Source organism: Geospiza fortis, unplaced genomic scaffold, assembly GCF_000277835.1.
Source record: "Geospiza fortis unplaced genomic scaffold, GeoFor_1.0 scaffold213, whole genome shotgun sequence".
Lineage (NCBI taxonomy): Eukaryota > Metazoa > Chordata > Aves > Passeriformes > Thraupidae > Geospiza > Geospiza fortis.
The window spans coordinates 388,630-406,397 of NW_005054399.1; the positions used below are offsets into that span (position 1 = coordinate 388,630).

Genomic DNA, 17,768 nt, shown 5'->3' on the forward strand with positions numbered 1-17,768 from the left:
TGGGGAGGGAGGGGGGATTATACGTGCGTGTGTGTGTTGTGTGTGTGTGTTGTGTGTGTGTCCTATTTGCAGCAGCAACGGAGGAGCCGGGGGGCGCGTGTGGGGGGGTTGTTTTGCTTTTCTGGAAGTAATAAAGAAATTTGCAACCGGTCCAAAACCCCTCCTGACTTGCCGATTGATGGGTGTCTGAACAAAGATACAGCTGAGACTTGGAAATGTTTGTGTGTGGAAGGGGGTGGATTTCGTTTTGCTTGTCCCGAATCCCTACTTTTGCAAAGTTAAAATAATAATGGGCACGGGGCTGCGAAAGCCTCTGCAGAGGGAAGGCTTCCCGGGGAGGCTGATTTAATTGAGGAGTTATGGATGTGCATGGTTTTATACTTCCAAAAGTTGCGGCGGTGCCGCGGGCGGGCGCCTGGCTCTCCTTGCCGTTGTCTGCACGTGAGAACGCTGACTTGATGGATTTTCTTTCTTTTATTCGGTGGCTGGCGGGGCAGGAAAAAATGGATCTAGCAGATAACCCAAGGAATCGTGGGGTTTGCACATCTGGCTGCGCCTTTGGAAAGCCCCTTGATGGGACTTTCACCTCCCGCTCCCTTTCTCCCACGGCAAATTTTGCCTCCAGATCCTCCCGTTGACATTAATAAACAAACAAACCAGGGAATAGCCGTGGAGCCCCGGTGAGGGGGCTCGGAGTGCTGCCCGGGGGTGGGGAACCGTGTGCTTTTGTTTTAAATAACGAAACGGCGATGATTGAAAACATATGAATAGGATGCAATGCAGAGCGGGTGTGTTACGGAGCGGGGAGGGGGGGGGCAAGAGCTGGAAAACTGCTTATACGACAGAAGCAGAGCTTGAATGAGTGTGGTGAGATGAAAGGAGAGGGGTCCGTCCCTCGCCCGGCTGCGAGGGGGGGCGATTCCCAAAGGCGGAGGAATGATCTCGGGGTGGGGAAGCTCGCTGGGGGAAAAAAAGAAAAAAAAAACAAAAACCAAACAGAAACCCCAACCAACCTGAAGTATGTGATTATATCCCGTCCAACTTTGCCGGTTGCGGCGTTGATGGAGCTAATTGTCTTCAAAAATAATAAAACCGGGGGGGAAATACGCCTGTGGTGTGTGGAGGGGGGAGATGTGCAGGTCCCCAAACCGCACGGGCTCCCCCAGAAAGCGCCGCGGGGTGGGGGACACCGAGGTGGTACCCGAACGCGGCCGGATTGTGTTTATTTGGGCGGAAATAAAGATGGAGCAACTGCCCTGGGGAAGGCTGTAATCCCCCCGGGAAGGGCTCCGAACCTGCCGGTGCTGCCCTTCGCTGCCTGCCCTGCCTGGCCTTGCTTTTGTGTTTGTTTGCTTCCGAGGAGGGGGGAGAAGGGAGCTGGGGGGGCCGCGAAGGCGGGGAGAAGCCGTGAGGGCGGAGAGCCGATTTAAATTGGACTTAATGGATTCCCAGGGCAGCTCTTTTAGATGAAAGTCAAAATAAGAGCCAAAGTGAATCTCAGCAGACCTGTCTGTTGCATTAGAGATGCAGCCTTTCCTCTCCCTCCCTCCCTTTATTCTTTAAAAGAGAGGGGGAAAAAAGTGTTATCCTTACGGAAGACGGCGTGGAGTTTCTCATTCCTATAATGCGAGCTCTAATTGAAGAACTTGCAGCCTCTTGGGAGAGTCTTTACTGATCGCTGCTTTTGTTATTCATGCCGCGCTCTGTTTTCTTGGGATTTTTTGGGGGGGCTGATGCGATTCTGGCTGCGCCGGGTGTGATGCTGTGTCCCCCCCAGGCTGGCTCCGCGGGCTGACAGCAGGTAGGACCCCCTGGTCCCCTCCTCAGGGGGTCACAGCGGGCTCCCCCGGGTAGGTTGTGCCGTGCTGGAGGAGGAGATGAGCAGCTGAAAGCCCCCGGGAGCTGTCGGGGAGGGGGAGATGCTGCAGCCTGGCTGCGGGTGGCTCTCGTCCTCACAGGACCCCCTGGGACGGATCCTTGCCCGGCGTGGCACATGGGGATGGGGGCACAGCAGGGCTTCTGCCTCCTGCCTGTGCTCTCTGCCATGATTTTGGGGTGCCTGCTTGGTGCAGAGGGCACAGTGCAGCCCTGCTGTCACAGCTCTCCTGTCCCACGGGGGTCTGCGGTGTCACCTGGAGGGGACGGGTGTTGTGCCAAAGCCACGTGGGTGCTCTGCCCACCCAGGCTGAGGAGCAGGACACAGCCAGTGAGCCTGCAGGAGCTGTGCTGGGCGAGTTTCCCTCCTCTCCTGCCTTTTCTGTTGCTCAGGAATTCAGGGGTGCACAGGGAGACTGGCAGATGGGGCTCCCCCCTTCAGAGGTCTCATCTGCCCTCTCAGCCCCCTTGGGTGGCCAGAGGAGTTGCTGGCCTGTGTCCCCAAGCCCTATGTCCCCACAAGGTCCCATGGTGATGCTGCCCATGGCAGTGGGCTGGTTTGATGCAGCCAAAAGCTCCTGGGGGGCAGGTCCTTGCTGTCTGTGTGTCCCTTTCCCAGCCTTGGGCACCCATTTGAGCTTCACTTGAGCTCTGCATGGATGAAAACAAGAGCCACGAGCCCCAGGGCTGCTGTCAGTGGCATTTGGTGGCTGTGGGGTGAGCGTGGCTGGGGAGGAGGATGTGTGAGCAGGATGGGGCTCTGCCAGCCCATCGGCTTAGCACGGAGGCAAAGCAGTTAACCTGGACATCTGATCTCCCCGGGAATTGTGTATTGACCCTGACAGCGATGCATCAGGAGCGACAGACTCTCCATCATCGATCCCTCTCCTCCCATCACCAGGTGTCGACACCGACAGCCGTGGAGCCGGCTTTAATTTCAGGCCTCTGGCTCCAGCACGTAACACTTAGCCACGGTCCCAAGGTGCCACCAGGCTTTGCAAACAAACACCTCCACAGGCAGGTGACCGTCCCCATTTTGTGGCAGGGATGGCACTTGCTGTGGGTGGCCAGCTGAGCTGGGGGCAGGGCTGGCAAGGGACCATCCCAGGGCCATTGGGCAGGGTGGCATTGCAGCCTTTGGTGGGGGATCTGGGGATCACCGGGAGTTCCTGCTTTGCCAGTCTTGCCTAGGAAAACCCTCTGATCTGGCACCCCTTGTGCCATCAATGTTGAACAGCAGAGGATTTGCCCAAGCTGGGGTGTCCCAGTCCTTTTGCAGCCTTTTCTGGGTGACCTTATCTGGCCTGGATGTGTCTTGTCTGTTCAACCTCTAAAATGGCTACTACCAAACCTGCTGGGTGGTCAGGTGTGTGTGCCACCCCACAGAGACCTGCTGGGGAGCGGGGTGGGTTTCTTGGGTGCCTTGATTTTGGGCAGGGGCCGGCTGGCACCTCGCCTCTCCTCCTTCCCAGCATCTTGAGATTTCCGAGACACACGCAGCCAAGCTGAGGCTGAAAAAGCTGCTTGTGGTTCGAGAGCATCTCCTCGACGCAGGAGAGAGGGAGGCTTTTCATTCCTCCCTTTCTTTTGGAGCTATCCAAGCTCCCCTCACCGGTGCAGGGGCTCTTCCCGCTCCCCCCTGCAAGGCAACGTTAAAAGCCAGGGGCAGCAGATATCTTGACACCCCGTCAATCCGAGCCTTTTACAGCAGCAGTCTCTGAAGGCTGGCACTGCTGCACAGAAGAAAACAAGTGAGAAGAGGGGGGGAGGCGAGAGCAAGCCTTTGCAACCGGCAATCGATAATTGTGGTGTCACTCACTGCCTTGGAAGTTCCCGCATCCCCACGGTCGCTGGTGGGGGGAGAAGGGGAGGGTGGGAGCTGGGCTCTGCCCTGCCAGCACTGGGCACGGGGCAGGGAGGATGGCAGAAGGTGAGAGCCCAGCCCTGAGCAGGAGCCTCCCGCTGCATTACTCACCACTTGATGTAGCTTGAACCTTTCAACTCCCTCCCCTTGGGGATGGAGCGGGCTGGGCAGAAGGTGTTGACGGAAAACGCTCTCCTTTCTTAGCTTTGAGGGTTTTTATTCCCCTTTCCTTCTTTTTTTTTTTTTCTTCCCCACCTCTCTCTATGGGAATTTTGGGCTTTAATAATCTCCCCAAAATATAAAAGAAACCCAAAAAACCCCCCAGCCCAGCTCCCCCTCATGTGTGTCTCCATCTTAGCAAAAGCCGAGGCAAAAGATCAAGGAATTCTTCCTTTTGTGCAGCTTTCAAGACCAAAGATGTGCCGGTGAAAAGGGGAGGCTCAGAGTACCAGGCACACACAAGTGTTAAAGGAGAGGCTTCCCTTTTGTCTCCAAGGCAATCAGCCGGTGAAGGGATCCACAAATTAATTAAAAATTGCTCTGTCTTGATTGAGTTATTCCTGCTTGCATCCCACCTGCCTATCAAAAGACTGGGAATGGCAGGAGGAAATTCCTATTTCTTTCCCAAACAGCTCAGACACGTACCACGGTCTGTCTCGCTTGCCTTTTATCCCAGGCTGCAAAGGAAATAAAAAAAAGAAAGGGCTGGCGCGGTATCCAAAGAGATCTCTCCCGGAGGATGCGTCCCCTCTCCTGCGCTAACAAATGCTGCGGTATTTGGACGATTTGGAAGAAAAATGAGCAGATTTACGTGTCAGGCATGGGCCAAATTGTAGTTGTAACTCCATGAAGTTGATGGAGATCCATCGGAGATTAATTTGGCCCCAGGTCTGGCGCTTGCTCCGCAGGGAATAGGCTGGATCTCTGCCTTGGTTGAAACAAGAGGTATTCAAATGGGTTTGTTGTGGCTGTGCTATGCCCAAGTGGTAGAGCCGAGCAAAAATCCCAACTGGTTGTATCCCTGGTGCCAGAGCACCATAAATACACCTCGAGCTGTCAAGTCCTGCACAGTCTCTACCGCATTTACCACTGAGAATGCTTTCAGGGGGTAGATTTATCTGTAGGGGCTGTGCACAAGTCTCCCTGTGTGCTTTGCTAAGAGGCTTGAACTCCATCCCGGTGTCCTGATGGGGGAAGCCTTTCTCCCCTCCTGTTTATGGGATATCCACCCAAACCAAGCCTGTGCCTGGGCTCAGCCTGAGCCCCAGAGAGCCCAGCCCTCCTTCACTGGGCTCAGGCTCTGGTTTGGAGGGGGTATCATCAGTCAGTGCCTCTGAGCAGGATTCGGGGGGGTTTGCTGCTTTGCAGTCAGACCTTGCTTCCTCTGCTTTATTGTCATCTCCGCTCTTAGTCACCGCTCGATGCCTCACCAGAGGACACTGCTCCTGCTGCATTTATGGCAGCCACTAAAATTGGCTGCTCCGACAGGGAGGGACACCGAGCATCAGGGAGGCTCTGCCCAGCTCCCTGATGGTCCTTGGCATCGTGTGGGGAGCGTAGGGGAGCTGCAGGGCAGGTCTGTGTCTGTCACCAAGTGGGTCCCCTGTGCTGAGGATGTGTGAGGGAATATGGGAGCAGTGCTGGAAGGGAGCAGCAGTGGCCACGTTCTCAGGTGGAGATGGCTGGTGTGTAAATGAAAATGAGATGCACGATAAAGTAGGAAAGCATAATTAAAAACGTTCACGGCTGCTGGCTCACGAGGCGTGGGCACTCAGTGATCCAGCGAGGCACAGCCGTCCCCCCTCCCCAAACCCCACGGCTCTCTCAGCCCTCCTTGTCCTGCAATAGCATGTCCTTCACATGCCTGTCTCTGCATGATCTATAGAACAGGGCTGGCCTCTCATACCTTCCACCAGGCCAGTGCCTGGATTCTCCAGAGGAGACTCTAGTCCTATCATAGCATGTCCTTCACCGTGACTGCTGCTGCACAGAGACACGGCAGCACGGGGCTCTAATACCTTGTAATTCACTGTGACTGCTGTGGCAGGACCTGCACCGTGCTGTGCTGCCGCAGCCCCTCAGACCCCTTGGCTTTTGCATCTGCTCCTGGGCTTCAGAGCAAGGGTGGGTGGGAGGTGACAGACGGTGGGGGGACCTTGGAGGTGTCCCAGGCTTGGTGGGGCTCCCTGGCTCCTGGTGGGGCTGGGAAGATGTTGAGTATCCCCAGGACACAGTCCCATTCTGCCTCCTGGGTGGTTTAAAGGAGGGAGTGCTGGGGGCCAAGCTCTGCCTTGGCAGGGGAGAAATCCCTGTGGCTGTGCCAGGGTGAGGAATGGCCCTTGGATGCAAGGAAAGCATCCTTCCTCTGGGTGGTTTGGGCATCATAATAAATGTCAATATCTCTGCACACACAAAGGAGAAGGGGACATTTGGCTACCGAGCGTGTTTGTTCCAGGAGCTGATTTACTTTGAAGACTTCAAGGGTTCTCTGATGCTTCCCTCTTCACTGGTTAACCCTGTTCCTTTGCCAGTTAAATAGAAATGCAGCTGCCATCAATAAAGCCCTTCTGGAGGCTGTTCCAGGGATGTGTCCACACTGCTCCCAGTGCTGTGCTGGACACTGCTCCCTCACCAGCTGGTCTGGTTTAGCTCCTCCATGGGCAGGAGGTGGCTGCACCCCTGAGCTTTTGCTGCCCTGGTAAAGTGAAAGTCCCTGTGAGGGATGAGGGTTTTCCAGCCAAGTGATGGAGATCCCAGTGCTCAGAGCATCCCCTTGGAGCCTTGCTGTGCATGGAGCAGGGTGGGGGTGACCATGGCTCAGCCAGGAACCAGATTTGGGGTTGTTGCTTTGTGTTGCTGGGTTTTCTTTGGAGGGGAGGCATTGGAAAGCCTGGAAGCTGGAACCTGTAAGAGAGTGAGGATGTTTTGTCAGGGCTTCCAGGATGGGAGGATAGCATGGATGAGGGAGCAAATTTTGGGAGCTAGTGCTTCCCTGCAGCATTATGCTGGGCTTGTTTTCCCAAAAAAACAGGAGTTGGCATCTCCTGTTTTGCTTCCATACAAATCATCAGCATTGTTGTTGCTCCTGCTTGGGCTGAGGAAGGAGGAATTTGGCCCAGTGGCTTTTTTCCCTCCTGCTTCCCCTAGCAGCCTAGGCTACAGATCTGCAAACAGCTGTAAAGAGAGCAGAGATCATTAGCTGGCAGGATCAGATGAGATAGTTTCTTAAAAGGATTGTCTGATTTCTCTATTGATCAGCCTGATTTAAAAGGGGGAGTTGGGTCACAGGGCATAAATTATCATTGAAGGAGGGGTGAAGGCCTCAAAGGCTGTGCTGCACTTAGCTGCAGTGCTGAGGAATGTGTCTCTCGGCGGGGACGTGCAGAGCTGAGCGCCGTGGCTGCCGGCCAAGCTGGGTCTCCTCTACGCTCAGCTGGGAACCGAGTCAAGGGAAGTGCATTTAAACTTGGGTAAAGAGCCTCTCTCTCTCTTTGCCAAACTGGTTTCTGCAGCCCCCCCCGTTTGGGGTCAGAGGGGGAAGGGGTGCAGCGTGGCCCTGGGTGAGGTTTGGGGTGCGGCGATGGGCTGGGGCTGCTGTGGGCTCTGAGCTCCCTCCCTCCCTTCCCAGAGAGAGGATGCTCTCACCCCGCAGGGACCTGCGACCTCTCCCTGGCTTTCCCCAGGCTCCCTGTGTGGTCTGCAGCAAGATGTTGAACCACGGGAGGTTTCTGCCTCCCTGGCTGTAAAATGAAGCTAATCTGCAACCTGAGGTTGCTGCTTTCCCCGTTCTTGTGATCGCTGCCCAGGGCTCCTGCATCTCCTGCCACGGGAGTCACGGGACTTGCAGGCTTTGCAGTGGCCCCCCAGCTCTGGATTATGGGAAGAGGAATGGGAAAACATCGAGGGGAAATGAGGCACCATCCACATCAATGGCAGAGGGTCTGGTTTTGGGGACATGGCACATCTTCCACACCAGCTTGTTCTGCTGCAGCCTGGATCCTTGTTCATTCTTCCCTCATTCTCATCCATCCTCATGGTGGAGGAGCCTTTTGTGCTTAGGTCAGTGTCCCATCTCTACCTTTTCCCAGGATTTGTATCTCCCACGGCTCTCTGGGCAGGACTGTGGGGATCTGCAGTGGGTTGTGTCACTGTGACAGGGTTGTGTCACCCCAACAGGGCATGAGCTGGAGCCAGGACAGGCTGTCTCGACAGGTAAAGCTGCAGGAGCACTTGTGAGGTGCCAGATCATCTTCTGATTGGGATTTGTGCCCTTTCCAACCCCAATGGAGCTTGTGCTTCTTATTTCTGGCTGTGCTAAATTAAAACAGTGCAAGAAGTGTGATTTCTGCAGCTGTGGGCAGGTCTGAGGTGCCCTGGTGAGCACTGGGCTGGCGCATCTGCCTGGAGTAGCACCATGGGAGAGGCTGACACAGCCACACTGCTGGTGTCCCCAGGCTGGGGACATGTCCTGAAACTGGGTCCATCTGCCCTCTCCCAGTGCTGTTCCACATGCCAGAAGTGCAGCCAAGGCTGCTGCCTTCCCCAGTGCTGCCCATCCTCTTGTTTCTGCCCTCCTGCATAGAATCATTCAATCACATCACCATTAAGGCTGGGAAATCCCTCTAAGACCATCAAGTCCAACCATTAACTGCCAAGCCCACCACTAAACCATGCCCCCAGGTGCCACATCCACACATTTTTTGAACACTTCCAGGATGGATGAACACTCCACCAATAACCTGGACAGCCTGTTCTGATGCCTGACCACCCTTTTGGTGAAGACATTTTTCCTAATACCCAACTTCAACTGCCCCTGGCTCAACTTGAGCCATTTCCCCTTGTCCTATCACTTGTTACCTGGAGCAGAACCCGACCCCCACCTGGCTGCACCTTTCTGTCAGGGACTTGAGGAGTGTGAGAAGTTTTCCCCTGAGCCTCCTTTTCTGCAGGTTGAACCCCCCCATCTCCCTCAACCGCTCCTTGTGCTCCAGATCCTTCCCCAGCTCCGCAGCCTTTTTCTGGACACACTCCAACACTCCAGCCTCTTCCTTGGAGTGAGGGGAACATCCCCATGTGCCCCACCCCTGTGCATGGTGGCTGCTGGGGACAGCAGCATGGTGGTTCCCCATGACGTGTGCCTTGGAAGGAGCTGAGCCAGGCCATTATCACGGATTACTTCTGCCAGGTGGCGAGCAGGGGACCAGCATCCCAGCCCAGGGCACGGCTGGGAGCGGGCAGAGGGTTCAAAGGCTGAGCCAGGACAGCAGGGGCTGGCAGCAGCCCCTCTCCCACCGAGGAAGAGAGCATCTCTTCCAAGCATCACCCTCCCAGCATGGCTGTGGGAGCAGCCAGCAGCGTGCGGCAGCTGGGCCGGCATTATCCTGGAAATGTCACCCGAATGCCAGCCCGCCGGTGAGCGCCAGGACGTGGCAGGAGGCGGTGACTCGGCTCGCCGGCATTGGCTACCATCTTAGAGGAAATGTGGAGCGGCGGGGAATTATTTCTCGTTCTTAATTGAAATTTCAGCCTCAGTGGTTCGCGAGAGCGGGCGGGAGCAGGAGCACAGGCGAGCGTGACACCGACGCAGGGCTCGTCGTGGGATGAGGGGGAGCACGAGGGAGCTGAGCCTGTGGGGTGGCAAAGCATCCAGGGAAGGAATTCCCATAGCCCACAGCATGGCCTGCTCATGGCTAAGAAATAAAACCAACCCTCAGAACGCCAAGATTTTAATTTTTTTTTTTTTAGCGGGGGAGGATTCTTTATTGTTTCTTTATCCCCATATTTCTGTTTTGCTTCGGATGAAGGGCCAATTAACTGGAATTAGGCACTGCAGCCTGGCACCCCGCGTGGGCTCGGAGCAATCAGGTGGAGCGCAGCATGGCTGATGAGAGCCAATCAAGATGTATAAATGAGGTGTTGACATTCAAACAGCGGGTACCCGCGCCTGCCCGGCCGCAGCCGCGCCTGCGTGCTGCCAGCCACGGCACCAACCCTGCCACCAGTGGGGAGGGCTGGAGCCCCACGGGGCAGCCGGGTCTGGTTTGGATCCAAAAACGTGCTGGAGACACACAGCTGCCCATGCTGGGGGCAGTGGGTGTGAGGGAGAGTGGTGGACAGCCCTGCCAGGGTCTGTTTGATGGCAGTGCCCGTGCCCAGTGTTGGTGCATCCCCCGGTCGAGGCCCTTAGTGCTGCTCCAGGGTGGGCAGCCAAGCAGAATTTTGTTCCTTTGGGGAAACTGAGGCACGGGGCAAGATGGTGGACAAGGTCCATAATGCTGGGGCCTGGTTTCACCCTCAAGGTTTTGTATTTCCATTGCTTGGATCAGTTTTGCCTTCAAGTCCCTGAGTGGTGTTGGGACACATTTGTCCCCCCACTGTCTAGGGACTGTGGATGGGGACTTCGGTGCAACCACCATACTGGCAGCACCCCCCAGCAGTTTGTCACCCTCAGCCCTTGGGTTTGCCACTGTGGGACACCCTGGGAGGTGGGGACCAGGGCCGCCAGTGGCTGTGATAGCATCACACAGGCCAGAGGAGCTCAGAGGCCATCCAGGGAGGAGAAAGCAGCTCCGGGGCAAACAGCCTCATCAGCGTTTCCTGTCTCACGATGGAGAAATCGCATGTGGTGAGAGGCTCTAAAAATAGGCTCAGCAAACTTTTAACCACATTTGCAGATGTTAAAGGTAAAGCCAGAGCAGCCCCGGGGAAGCAAACATCCCTGGCCGTGCCTCCCTGGTGCTAACCCTCAGCTCTGCCGGTGGTGGGGAGCCAGCTCTGAGGGCAGGAGCCCCCAGATGGGCAGTGGGGCCGAGCCTCAGCCTCGTGGCGTGGTTCTCCTGTGTGTCCCCATTAAGTGTGTGGCAGGAGGACATTAGGAGCAGGAGCACGTACCGGCAGGCTCTGTCTAACAGCGCTGCCGCCTGACCCTGATTTGTAGCAGGGCTGAGCAGGGAGGTTTGCTGTAGTGTTACAGCTTTTCCTGTGGTAATAGCCGGCCGGGCAGCACTCACACAGCACTGCCAGTGGCACCAGGAGCCCGCAGTGGCACCAGGAGCCCACGGTGGGAAGGAGATGCTGTAGCTGGGTCATGGCACAATTGCTTGCAAGAGAGCTGAGGGGGCATGTGGGGACACGGTGTTGCTGCTGCAGTTGTGTCTCCCCATGGCAGCAGTGCTGGCAGAAACACAGCTGGATCTGCCTGTCCTTGTCCCCACCAGCCCAATGACTCCATGTCCAGTGGCTTGTCCTGCACACTGCAGTGGGTGCTGCTGTGTCCTTGACTCCTGCCCGTGTCACATCGCCAGGGCTGGAGTCATTTGGGGACAGTGGCCAGGGCTGCCGGGTCCTCTCCCAGCTGAGGTGTCAGCTCCCTGATGGCACTCAGGGGACGTTGTTTCATTTCCCTGTTTCTGCCACGCCAAGGGTGACAGACCATCAGAGGGTGCCAGCCCTGTGCACACAGTGGCCACAGCAAGGTCCCTTTGTACCGTTCCTGTGAGATCTCTGTGTGGGGATGGATGCATTGCCATGCATCCCCAGGGACTTGCAGAGGCAAAACTGACCTGGTAATGGAATGGAAATAAGGAACCTGGAGGGCTGAGGTGAGCCCCAAGGTTGTGGTGCTTGTGGAGGGCTGGCAAGGGGCATTCTGCCCACAAAAGATGGAAGGGGCAGCATTGCTCTGTGGTCCCTGGCCTGTGCCGGCCCTGCAGCCCCAAGTGGGAGATAGCAAGAACCTTTAACCTCACAAACATGGAAGGTTGACTCGAACCATCAGAAAGATGAAAGAGACAGAGAGAGGGAACGATTAAAGGGAAGAAATGGAGATTCCTCGTGTTGCCTTCGCTGCCTGATACCGGCAACTTGCAAACCCTCAGCACCTCTCACGTGCAGCTCGGTGCTGGGGCACAGGAGGGCACATGACTTTCTCCTCAGGAGGGAACTTCCCAGGAAGATTTTAATGCTTGCTGTTGGTGTGATGTCTGGGGGAATCCACTGCTTTCTGTCTGCCATTGCCTGGCTTCACCTTCTCCTGCTGGCAACTGATGCATCCTCACAGCTGAGTTTGGGGTGATGGCTTGGGTTGTTGTCTAACAACCTGCAACACTGGAGGGGAAAAACTGCCCCTCAGAGTTTGATTTATCTAAAAATACCAGCCCAAACCCAACCTCGGTCAGGTGCAGGCTGTGGGATGCCTCTTGGTGGGATGACTGGGATGCTGGGGAGCAGCACTGCTAGAGGAATCTCCACTGGCCACATTGGGGTTGGTGTTTTGGCAAAAGGCATCACCTTGCCAGTAGGAATAATAGCCAGGAGGGGGAGGGGGCCGGGGCAGGCAGACAAGCAAATCCATTTTATCAGACGCCGCATATTTTATGAAAGCACATTTCAGCTCTTCAGCCTTGGAAAGCTTTTCATACCCTTTAATTTTCTAATAAAAAGGAATTACGTTTGCTGAAAAGCCAGTAACAAGATTCACTGTCATTGTCTTTTGTACAGACCATAATTCCTGGCTTGGGCTCCTGCCTGCAGCCCCGTTGTGTGGTCCCAGGTGTGGGTCCAGGGTGCTGGCAGGGGGACCTCAGGACCATGGCTTTGCCACTGGGAGCTTGTGACAGGTGCTCAGGAATGATGGGGGTGAAGGTGAGCACCACGTTTGTGTGCATCCACAGTGATGGCTCTTGGTGCCCAACACAGATCCCTGAGAAAGCAGCAGCTGGTTTTGAGGTGGTTCCTGCTGCCTGAGTGTGCCAGGTGGGATGGCCTTTGAACCAAAAATCAGTTTCATTGCCTGGTCACTGGCCTTGTAACCGCGAGTTCGAGAGCGATGTGAGGTCCTGACGAGGCTGGTGGCTGGCAGACAGCTTTCCGGGTCTTTGATGTGGCTGGGACAGGTTGTGGTTGCACATGTGTTGGAGCAATGGGGTGTCTCTGCTGAGGACAACGAGCCAGTGTCCCCTGGCCCTGCAGATGTGACTGGTGAAAAGGTTCAGCTGGGCAGCCAGCAATTCCCAGTTATCCCCCACCATCCTGGGTATCCCTCCTGCAGGCTGCAGGAGCTACCACACATGACATCTAAGCAAGCCCAGGGCACTCCCAAAACCCAACCAACAACAGGCTCTGACAGCGGGCAAAGCATATCTGGTTACCAACACGAAGACCCACCAACTCCTCCCAACTCCCCGCGAACCCTGAGCACATCCTGGCGGTGTTTGCAGCATGGAGAGCCCTCAGGGGCTCACTCACACCCCACTTTCCTGCTGGGGTGCATCCCCTGGGATCTCTGGAGCCGCAGCTCTGCCGGTGCCATGCGGCTGCCACGTGGCGCCGGAGCCGCGACGCCGCTGGCGCTGCCTCTCCTTCCGAGCTGCTCATTTGAAGTTTCAGCTCACCGGCTGTCTTCGTGCAGGTGGGATGCAAAACCAGCCCACAAACACCAATAAATATCTTCTATATCCTCCTCCCCTCCACCCCCCCGCCTCCAATTCTCGTTTTCATTCTTACTTCCCAGCTGGTTTTGGGGGGGAAAACGGGTTTTCAAAGCTTTCCGTAAACGTGTGTAACAATAGGAAGCGTTGCCTTTTAGCCTGCGGCCGGCACAGTTTTAAATGAGGTCCCAGGTAGTCATGGTTACCTCTCCTCTTCAGTAAGAGATGACTTTTATTTCCTGCCTTTTGTATTTGCACATCTCAGATATACATTCTCCTAAACCATAATTGGTATTCACGGATAGACAGGAACGCAGGAGTGAGCTGCCACAAGAGGGGAAGAGCCAGATGGACGCAGGGGGTGTCAAGGTCTCCAAGCCCCCAAACATCAGGAAATCTTAATTTCAAGTCATTTTTCCTCCCCTGGCAAGGGCGGGGAGGCAGACCTGTCTCTCCACAGCCTCAGGGCTTGTCCTGATCCCACCTCCCTTGCAGCATCCTGGCTATTCTGGTTGCTGCGCCAGAATTCGGGATTTACCCTCTTGTCCTGTGAGCCTCTCCATCATCCTGCATCCCCCCCAAGCATCCCTGGATTGTGCTGAGCTGGGAAGGTGAAGGAGGGGCTGCCCTGTGCCCATTGTCCCCAAGCAGAGTCCTGACCCACCCCCCAGGCACTTGGGGGCCCAAGGCTGCACCCCTTGATTTTTGGAGGCACGAAGGGGGAGCAGAGCAGTGGAGCTGCGCGCTCGCAGCGGGCACAGCCCGGGGAGCGGGCGCGGGAGGGAGAAGCGCTCAGCAATGATTGATGAAAGATCATAGCCTCATTCCACGGGATCATTGCTCAGAGTGTGGGCAAAGCTGTGAGTCCCAAGGGGACCATCGCCTGGATGCATGTGAGCCTGCAATTCAGGGCAGAGGGGATGCAAAGCCACATATTTTATGCCTTTTTTTTTTTTTTTTTCTCTCTCTCTCTCTCTTTCTCTCTCTCTCTCTCTCTCTCTCTCTCTCTCTAAAGCACCAGGAAAACAAAAACCCAAGCTGTCTAATCAGAGACAAGCAGATTCCACCCACTTCCTTGGAAAACTTGCATTTGCTAGGAAATCATCTCGCTGCATTTACAGCAAGCAGAGTGCCCCAGCGGTAGCTCGTGCCTTTCTGGCAGGATGATAACCAGTGCTGAACAATTATTGCGCTGGAGCGGGAGCAGCAGACATATTGGCTTTTCTCAGCCAGCAGGAAAGAATTTGCAAAACTAAGCAGGCGACTGGAGCAGCTCGGATTTGCAGCGTTGGATGCGCGGTGCCGCGGATTCACAGCTCACCAGATTTGCTGGTGGCAGCATATCAGGGACTTGCACACCGCATGCACCTGGGCTCCTATTTACATGAATTTTTTTTTTTTTTTTTTTTTGCAAGGGAAGGGCTTGATTTTGCTGCCTGGAAAATGTGTCTGATTCCCAGCTTCCCCCATGGATGCTCAGCAGCCCCCCAGGTGTGCGCTCGGGTAGTGGGGAGTTGTTTGCTTTTGTGTTTTTCCCCTTTTAATGAGAAAAGTGTGTATTTGTTACAGAATTGTAGAATGGTTTGGGTTGGAAGGGACTTAAAAGACCATCCACTTCCACCCCTTGCCATGGGCAGGGACATCTTTCACTAGACCAGGTTGCTCCAAGCCCTGTCCAGTCTAGTCTTGGACACTTCCAGGAATGGGGCAGCCACAGCTGCTCTGGGCACGTGTGCCAGGGCCTCACCACCCTCACAGGAGAGTGTTCTTAAAAGAAAATCTTAAAAAAATACTGTCAAAATTGTTGTAAAGGAGGTTGTCCTTAAAAACCAGTGCTGGGAAGAAAGGCAGCAGTTCCAGCTGGATCCTGCCCCATGCCAGCCTGGCTGCCCTTAGGAGGGCAGAGGAGCAGAGTCAGTCTCGGAGTTCCCAGGGGAATCCTCTTGGGGCACAGCCACGAATCCCCAGTCAGGGCAAAACTCCTTTGCTCAGGTGTAACTTCAGGCAGAGATGTATGGGATTGCTGGAGCAGCTCCCATCCCTCAGAGGTTTTGTGGTTCTCCCACAGGTAAAACTCTCCCTGACTGCCGGTCCCACATCTGCCCTCGTCTTCTCCATGGGCTGGGCAGAGTGGAAGCAAAGAAATCCCTTCCCTTCAGGCTTGTGGGGTTGGGAACTGGATCTGTTCCCATTTCCCTCTGCCCACTCACAGCACTCCCTGTCTCTGCTGGAGCGTTTCTGAAGGGGATGCTCCAGTGTGGAGAAGTGGCACAGTGAGGTTTTGGTGTGGATCTGAGCTGTGTTCCTACCATAGGTGCTGCTTGGCACGGACAGCAGGCAGAGCCTGGCCTGGGATACTCTTCCCAGCCCTGCTCAGGATGCAAACTGTGCATCAGTTGCACCAGCAGCTGATGGAGACTCCAGTATATTAGCAGCATTAATTAAGTTACAAAAATTATGCATGTTATCAGTTATGAGACGACCTTTCATAAACTCCGTTATTAAAGCAATAAAGCATGACCCGCTGGTCCTAACCAGTCTAATGGCTGGCTAAGAGCACGGTTTTTCACATAATACTTTTAGCAGGTCATTAGCTGAGCAATAAGATAACGTGGAGAGCCAAAGTGACGTGCAGGAATGGCAGTGGAGGCAGAACAGTGCTTGATGAGGGGACACAGGGCTGGGGGTCACCTGTCCTCCCACATGGCTTGAGTGGCTGTGGTGGGTGATGCTGGAGTGCTCCCAGACTGTGCAGTGCTGAAATCCCAGTGCCATGGGGCAAACCCAGCCCTGGGGCAGGTGTGGGGCTGGTGTCAGACCCTCTGAGCCCTGGTTTCCCTGCCAGAGCCCACCCTGCAGAAGGGAGATGGGGTGTTGTGATGTGGCCATCCTGACTGCAGTCCCAGTGAGCTGTAGGATGAGGATGGAGGTTCTGACCTTCCATGGGGCCAGGGCTGGGATGGAGGGGCCTGGGCTCACTCTGCCTGAGCGGCCTTGGTGTATGGACAGTGCTGGTCTCAGCATATGGTTGGTGTTGGTCTCTCTGGGCTGAGACCTCGATTTGGGGCTATACAGGTTGGTCCCCTCCCTGCTGTGCCTGGGGTGACATTCCAGGCATCCAGGGCCACCCAGAGGAAGCCACCAAGCCCTGGCCCCCAGGTCCTGCTCCCTCCACAGCCTGGTGCTGTTATTGAGCACACCCCAGCTGAGTATGATGCCCTCCCTACCCCTGGCTATGCCATGAGACCGGGGCATGCCAGGAGCTGCACCACAATCCAGCACCCCCAAAGCGCCTTTCCCGGTCCCCGCCAGCCGTTTCCAAGCACTGACCCTCTCCATAAACAAAGGAGAGGGAGAGGGAGGGTGGCTGGCATGTTAATATACTCTCCCCCCCTCTTTTCCTCCCTTCATCCCTCTGGGAAAGGCCTTTGCAGATATAAGCAAACCTTGATTAAAAGCTGCCTGACAGGCAGCAGCAGCAGCAAGCAGCAGGCAAGGAAGCTCTCCAAGTCCAAAGGGAGCTGCTTCTGCTGCTGCCGCTGCTGCCTCCATTCTCAGATGTCCCTGATCCTTTAATCAATCTCAGCCGCGGAAGAGAAGAGCAAACAGCCGTGCCGGGGCAGAGGTATGGGCACGCTTTCGTTCCAGCCGCAGCCCTGGGCTGCAGGCACGGAGCCGTCCCTGCGCCCCGAGCTGCTCTTTCATCTCCTGGAGACAAGCAGGGGCTGTGTCCCTGCCCGTGCCTCCCACAGCCCCCAGGAATCGGCATGGAGGATGGTTCCCCATGGGGAGCAGGCAGAGGGAGGAGGCTCTTGCCTTCTCCCCAGGTGCTCCATCCAGGGTGCGTTCCCGGGTAGAGGATTCTCCCAGCTGCCATCCCATGGGCTGTGCCACACTGGCACTCATGCCTGGCTAGCAGGGAGAATGGGGTGCTTGCAGATGTTGGGGAGCTCTGGGAATGGGGGTAGCCACAGGGAGCCAGCCTGGCTGCTGTGTCTAACACAGGGCTGGCCAAAACCCATGCGTGCTTTGGTGGCACACCATGGCTGGGCACACGGAGCAGCGCTCGTGGCTCCTGGGGTGTCCCCATAGGGGGGCAGAGCCCCATCCTGGGCTCTGTGGGGTGGGCAAGGATCTGCTCCAGCCCCAGAGGGACCAGGCAGGGCCTCACGCCAGCTGCGGCCGTGCCTGGAACCACCAGCATGCAGAGAAACCGCCCACCCCCGGGATGATTTGTCACCAAGTCCTGTGTGTCACCGCGGGGCTCGCTCCACAGAGAGGCTGGAGATGGGGGTGGAGGGAGGGGAAAACCACGTCGTTTTAATAAAACCCAGCAAAATCCTCTTTTTCCTGACGTGCTTCCCCAGCTCGCGTGCGGCAGCGGGAGCTCCGCCGGTGCGAGGCCGGCAGGGGCAGGCAGGGACCGCGATTTTCCTGCTTATTTTTGCCGTTGCTTATTTTTAGCGCCGCTTCTTAATATATTGTGACAGTGCCCTGGGACGCAGCGCGCCTCTGGTCGCAGGAGAGGGTGTCTGGGGCAGGGCTGCTCGATGCCACCAACGAGCTGCAGCCAATGGCCGGGACGAGGGCAGCTAACGAGG

General features: G+C 56.0%; 1 protein-coding gene across 1 annotated transcript in view; it reads left to right on the plus strand.

Annotated features, from left to right (window-relative positions):
• The window catches only part of RAI1 (retinoic acid induced 1), a gene marked incomplete at its 3' end in the record, with an annotated part of 33,532 nt that overhangs the window by 368 nt on the left and 15,396 nt on the right, over positions 1 to 17,768 (plus strand). The gene's annotated exons all lie outside the window — the stretch shown is intronic.